The 6,000-nt window shown below is 43.0% G+C and overlaps 9 non-coding genes across 9 annotated transcripts; all 9 read right to left on the bottom strand.

Annotated features, from left to right (window-relative positions):
• Positions 1 to 192: 192 nt before the first annotated feature.
• On the bottom strand, positions 193 to 274 carry trnas-gcu (transfer RNA serine (anticodon GCU)). The gene has a single exon. It is a non-coding gene; the product is annotated as a tRNA-Ser (tRNA).
• Positions 275 to 1,671: 1,397 nt separating this feature from the next.
• trnas-gcu (transfer RNA serine (anticodon GCU)) lies at positions 1,672 to 1,753 on the bottom strand. The gene has a single exon. It is a non-coding gene; the product is annotated as a tRNA-Ser (tRNA).
• A 278-nt stretch (positions 1,754 to 2,031) lies between these two features.
• Positions 2,032 to 2,113, bottom strand: trnas-gcu (transfer RNA serine (anticodon GCU)). The gene has a single exon. It is a non-coding gene; the product is annotated as a tRNA-Ser (tRNA).
• Positions 2,114 to 2,593: 480 nt separating this feature from the next.
• On the bottom strand, positions 2,594 to 2,675 carry trnas-gcu (transfer RNA serine (anticodon GCU)). The gene has a single exon. It is a non-coding gene; the product is annotated as a tRNA-Ser (tRNA).
• Positions 2,676 to 3,157: 482 nt separating this feature from the next.
• On the bottom strand, positions 3,158 to 3,239 carry trnas-gcu (transfer RNA serine (anticodon GCU)). The gene has a single exon. It is a non-coding gene; the product is annotated as a tRNA-Ser (tRNA).
• A 1,041-nt stretch (positions 3,240 to 4,280) lies between these two features.
• On the bottom strand, positions 4,281 to 4,362 carry trnas-gcu (transfer RNA serine (anticodon GCU)). The gene has a single exon. It is a non-coding gene; the product is annotated as a tRNA-Ser (tRNA).
• A 487-nt stretch (positions 4,363 to 4,849) lies between these two features.
• On the bottom strand, positions 4,850 to 4,931 carry trnas-gcu (transfer RNA serine (anticodon GCU)). The gene has a single exon. It is a non-coding gene; the product is annotated as a tRNA-Ser (tRNA).
• A 480-nt stretch (positions 4,932 to 5,411) lies between these two features.
• trnas-gcu (transfer RNA serine (anticodon GCU)) lies at positions 5,412 to 5,493 on the bottom strand. Its single transcript has one exon. It is a non-coding gene; the product is annotated as a tRNA-Ser (tRNA).
• Positions 5,494 to 5,771: 278 nt separating this feature from the next.
• On the bottom strand, positions 5,772 to 5,853 carry trnas-gcu (transfer RNA serine (anticodon GCU)). The gene has a single exon. It is a non-coding gene; the product is annotated as a tRNA-Ser (tRNA).
• Between the last annotated feature and the right edge of the window lie 147 nt (positions 5,854 to 6,000).

The following is a 6,000-nucleotide window of genomic DNA, read 5'->3' as shown; positions in this document are numbered from 1 at the left end:
GCCATGTAAGAGAGGAAATAACAAATGTTTTGTTGAAGAGGTTGGTGTTATAATCCACACATGCAGTTCATCGCCTTCACCACTCAGATACCAAGTCCTGTGCTCTCGCTGTGGCAGTCAGCAATTTACCCAGTGTTTGTGAAAGTCAAAATCTTCCAGTGCCAAAATAAGCACAGAATTTAAATATTTACACGATGAGGATGGGATTCGAACCCATGCATGCAGAGCATAATGGATTAGCAGTCCATCGCCTTAACCACTCGGCCACCTCATCCTGTTATTTTTGAAGTGGCAAATGATCTTAAAAAACTGTTGTTGCTGTATGTAAACCCCAGATTGAAATCAATGAAAGGGAGGTAGAGCAATGGCAGGGCATGTGTCGATCCCATCGAGACATTTAACAAATGTTTTGTCAGGCCGAGTGGTCTCAAGTGCTTGATTAAGTTGTTGAGGTGTCGGTTCAAATCCCACCATTGAGGTTGCCCTTGGTGAAGCTATTCTTCAATACCTGAATCTTATTAGTCGTCGAGGCTTGAGCAGGATTCTATTTTCATGTGGGGCCATGTAAGAGAGGAAATAACAAATGTTTGTGAAGAGTTGGTGTTATAATCCACACATGCAGTTCATTGCCTTCACCACTCAGATACCAAGTCTGTGCTCTCGCTGTGGCAGTCAGCAAATTTTACCAGTGTGGTGAAAGTGCAAATCTTACCAGTGCCAAAATAAAGCACAGAATTTAATTGTTACACGATGAGGATGGGGATTCGAACCCATGCATGCAGAGCATAATGGATTAGCAGTCCATCGCCTTAAACCACTCGGCCACCTCACCCTGTTTTTTTATTGGCAAATGATCTTAAAAATCTGTTGTTGCTGTATGTAAACCCCAGATTGAAATCAATGAAAGTGAGGTAGAGCAATGGCAGGGCCATGTGTCGATCACATCGAGACTTGGTTGTTGTTATAATCCACACATGCAGTTCATCGCCTTCACCACTCAGATACCAAGTCCTGTGCTCTCGCTGTGGCAGTCAGCAATTTTACCAGTGTTTGTGAAAGTCAAAATCTACCAGTGCCAAAATAAAGCACAGAATTTAAATTGTTACACGATGAGGATGGGATTCGAACCCATGCATGCAGAGCATAATGGATCAGCAGTCCATCACCTTAACCACTCGGCCACCTCATCCTGATTTTTTTAAAATTGGCAAATGATCTTAAAAATCTGTTGTTGCTGTATGTAAACCCCAGATTGAAATCAATGAAAGTGAGGTAGAGCAATGGCAGGGCCATGTGTCGATCCCATCGAGACATTTAACAAATGTTTTGTCAGGCCGAGTGGTCTCAAGTGCTTGATTAAGTGTGTTGAGGTGTCGGTTCAAATCCCACCATTGAGGTTGCCCTTGGTGAAGCTATTCTTCAATACCTGAATCTTATTAGTCGCTCGAGGCTTGAGCAGGGATTCTATTTTCATGTGGGGCCATGTAAGAGAGGAAATAACAAATGTTTTGTGAAGAGGTTGGTGTTATAATCCACACATGCAGTTCATCGCCTTCACCACTCAGATACCAAGTCCTGTGCTCTCGCTGTGGCAGTCAGCAATTTTACCAGTGTTTGTGAAAGTCAAAATCTACCAGTGCCAAAATAAAGCACAGAATTTTAATTGTTACACGATGAGGATGGGATTCGAACCCATGCATGCAGAGCATAATGGATTAGCAGTCCATCGCCTTAACCACTCGGCCACCTCACCCTGATTTTTTTTAATTGGCAAATGATCTTAAAATCTGTTGTTGCTGTATGTAAACCCCAGATTGAAATCAATGAAAGTGAGGTAGAGCAATGGCAGGGCCATGTGTCGATCACAATCGAGACTTGGTTGTTGTTATAATCCACACATGCAGTTCATCGCCTTCACCACTCAGATACCAAGTCCTGTGCTCTCGCTGTGGCAGTCAGCAATTTTACCAGTGTTTGTGAAAGTCAAAATCTTCCAGTGCCAAAATAAAGCACAGAATTTAAATTATTACACGATGAGGATGGGATTCGAACCCATGCATGCAGAGCATAATGGATTAGCAGTCCATCGCCTTAACCACTCGGCCACCTCATCCTGTTATTTTTGAAGTGGCAAATGATCTTAAAAAACTGTTGTTGCTGTATGTAAACCCCAGATTGAAATCAATGAAAGTGAGGTAGAGCAATGGCAGGGCCATGTGTCGATCCCATCGAGACATTTAACAAATGTTTTGTCAGGCCGAGTGGTCTCAAGTGCTTGATTAAGTGTGTTGAGGTGTCGGTTCAAATCCCACCATTGAGGTTGCCCTTGGTGAAGCTATTCTTCAATACCTGAATCTTATTAGTCGCTCGAGGCTTGAGCAGGGATTCTATTTTCATGTGGGGCCATGTAAGAGAGGAAATAACAAATGTTTTGTGAAGAGGTTGGTGTTATAATCCACACATGCAGTTCATCGCCTTCACCACTCAGATACCAAGTCCTGTGCTCTCGCTGTGGCAGTCAGCAATTTTACCAGTGTTTGTGAAAGTCAAAATCTACCAGTGCCAAAAAAAGCACAGAATTTAAATTGTTACACGATGAGGATGGGATTCGAACCCATGCATGCAGAGCATAATGGATTAGCAGTCCATCGCCTTAACCACTCGGCCACCTCACCCTGATTTTTTTTGAATTGGCAAATGATCTTAAAAATCTGTTGTTGCTGTATGTAAACCCCAGATTGAAATCAATGAAAGTGAGGTAGAGCAATGGCAGGGCCATGTGTCGATCCCATCGAGACATTTAACAAATGTTTTGTCAGGCCGAGTGGTCTCAAGTGCTTGATTAAGTGTGTTGAGGTGTCGGTTCAAATCCCACCATTGAGGTTGCCCTTGGTGAAGCTATTCTTCAATACCTGAATCTTATTAGTCGCTCGAGGCTTGAGCAGGGATTCTATTTTCATGTGGGGCCATGTAAGAGAGGAAATAACAAATGTTTTGTGAAGAGGTTGGTGTTATAATCCACACATGCAGTTCATCGCCTTCACCACTCAGATACCAAGTCCTGTGCTCTCGCTGTGGCAGTCAGCAATTTTACCAGTGTTTGTGAAAGTCAAAATCTTCCAGTGCCAAAATAAAGCACAGAATTTTAATTGTTACACGATGAGGATGGGATTCGAACCCATGCATGCAGAGCATAATGGATTAGCAGTCCATCGCCTTAACCACTCGGCCACCTCACCCTGATTTTTTTTGAATTGGCAAATGATCTTAAAAATCTGTTGTTGCTGTATGTAAACCCCAGATTGAAATCAATGAAAGTGAGGTAGAGCAATGGCAGGGCCATGTGTCGATCCCATCGAGACATTTAACAAATGTTTTGTCAGGCCGAGTGGTCTCAAGTGCTTGATTAAGTGTGTTGAGGTGTCGGTTCAAATCCCACCATTGAGGTTGCCCTTGGTGAAGCTATTCTTCAATACCTGAATCTTATTAGTCGCTCGAGGCTTGAGCAGGGATTCTATTTCATGTGGGGCCATGTAAGAGAGGAAATAACAAATGTTTTGTGAAGAGGTTGGTGTTATAATCCACACATGCAGTTCATCGCCTTCACCACTCAGATACCAAGTCCTGTGCTCTCGCTGTGGCAGTCAGCAATTTTACCAGTGTTTGTGAAAGTCAAAATCTACCAGTGCCAAAATAAAGCACAGAATTTAAATTATTACACGATGAGGATGGGATTCGAACCCATGCATGCAGAGCATAATGGATTAGCAGTCCATCACCTTAACCACTCGGCCACCTCATCCTGTTTTTGAAGTGGCAAATGATCTTAAAAAACTGTTGTTGCTGTATGTAAACCCCAGATTGAAATCAATGAAAGTGAGGTAGAGCAATGGCAGGGCCATGTGTCGATCCCATCGAGACATTTAACAAATGTTTTGTCAGGCCGAGTGGTCTCAAGTGCTTGATTAAGTGTGTTGAGGTGTCGGTTCAAATCCCACCATTGAGGTTGCCCTTGGTGAAGCTATTCTTCAATACCTGAATCTTATTAGTCGCTCGAGGCTTGAGCAGGGATTCTATTTTCATGTGGGGCCATGTAAGAGAGGAAATAACAAATGTTTTGTGAAGAGGTTGGTGTTATAATCCACACATGCAGTTCATCGCCTTCACCACTCAGATACCAAGTCCTGTGCTCTCGCTGTGGCAGTCAGCAATTTTACCAGTGTTTGTGAAAGTCAAAATCTACCAGTGCCAAAATAAAGCACAGAATTTAAATTGTTACACGATGAGGATGGGATTCGAACCCATGCATGCAGAGCATAATGGATTAGCAGTCCATCGCCTTAACCACTCGGCCACCTCACCCTGATTTTATTTTTATTGGCAATGATCTTAAAAATCATGTTGTTGCTGTATGTAGAACCCCAGATTGAAATCAATGAAAGTGGAGTTAGAGCAATGGCAGGGCCATGTGTCGATACCCATCGAGACTTAACAAATGTGTTGTCAGGCCGAGTGGTCTCAAGTGCTTGATTAAGTGTGTTGAGGTGTCGGTTCAATCCCACCATTGAGGTTGCCCTTGGTGAAGCTATTCTTCAATACCTAGATCTTATTAGTCGCTCGAGGGCTTGAGCAGGGATTCTATTTTCATGTGGGGCCATGTAAGAGAGGAAATAACAAATGTTTTGTGAAGAGGTTGGTGTTATAATCCACACATGCAGTTTCATCGCCTTCACACACTCAGATACCAAGTCCTGTGCATCTCGCTGTGGCAGTCAGCAATTGTTACCAGTGTTTGTGAAAGTCAAAATCTACCAGTGCCAAACTAAAGCACAGAATTTAAATATGTACACGATGAGGATGGGATTCGAACCCATGCATGCAGAGCATAATGGATTAGCAGTCCATCGCCTTAACCACTCGGCCACCTCATCCTGTTTTTTTGAAGTGGCAAATGATCTTAAAAAACTGTTGTTGCTGTATGTAAACCCCAGATTGAAATCAATGAAAGTGAGGTAGAGCAATGGCAGGGCCATGTGTCGATCCCATCGAGACATTTAACAAATGTTTTGTCAGGCCGAGTGGTCTCAAGTGCTTGATTAAGTGTGTTGAGGTGTCGGTTCAAATCCCACCATTGAGGTTGCCCTTGGTGAAGCTATTCTTCAATACCTGAATCTTATTAGTCGCTCGAGGCTTGAGCAGGGATTCTATTTTCATGTGGGGCCATGTAAGAGAGGAAATAACAAATGTTTTGTGAAGAGGTTGGTGTTATAATCCACACATGCAGTTCATCGCCTTCACCACTCAGATACCAAGTCCTGTGCTCTCGCTGTGGCAGTCAGCAATTTTACCAGTGTTTGTGAAAGTCAAAATCTTCCAGTGCCAAAATAAAGCACAGAATTTTAATTGTTACACGATGAGGATGGGATTCGAACCCATGCATGCAGAGCATAATGGATTAGCAGTCCATCGCCTTAACCACTCGGCCACCTCACCCTGATTTTTTTTGAATTGGCAAATGATCTTAAAAATCTGTTGTTGCTGTATGTAAACCCCAGATTGAAATCAATGAAAGTGAGGTAGAGCAATGGCAGGGCCATGTGTCGATCACATCGAGACTTGGTTGTGTTATAATCCACACATGCAGTTCATCGCCTTCACCACTCAGATACCAAGTCCTGTGCTCTCGCTGTGGCAGTCAGCAATTTTACCAGTGTTTGTGAAAGTCAAAATCTTCCAGTGCCAAAATAAAGCACAGAATTTAAATTATTACACGATGAGGATGGGATTCGAACCCATGCATGCAGAGCATAATGGATTAGCAGTCCATCGCCTTAACCACTCGGCCACCTCATCCTGTTATTTTTGAAGTGGCAAATGATCTTAAAAAACTGTTGTTGCTGTATGTAAACCCCAGATTGAAATCAATGAAAGTGAGGTAGAGCAATGGCAGGGCCATGTGTCGATCCCATCGAGACATTTAACAAATGTTTTGTCAGGCCG

Source organism: Oncorhynchus kisutch, unplaced genomic scaffold (assembly GCF_002021735.2).
Source record: "Oncorhynchus kisutch isolate 150728-3 unplaced genomic scaffold, Okis_V2 scaffold2508, whole genome shotgun sequence".
Classification (NCBI taxonomy): Eukaryota; Metazoa; Chordata; class Actinopteri; order Salmoniformes; family Salmonidae; genus Oncorhynchus; species Oncorhynchus kisutch.
The sequence above is the reverse complement of the archived record's forward strand: the minus strand, read 5'-3'. Positions and strand labels throughout refer to the sequence as shown.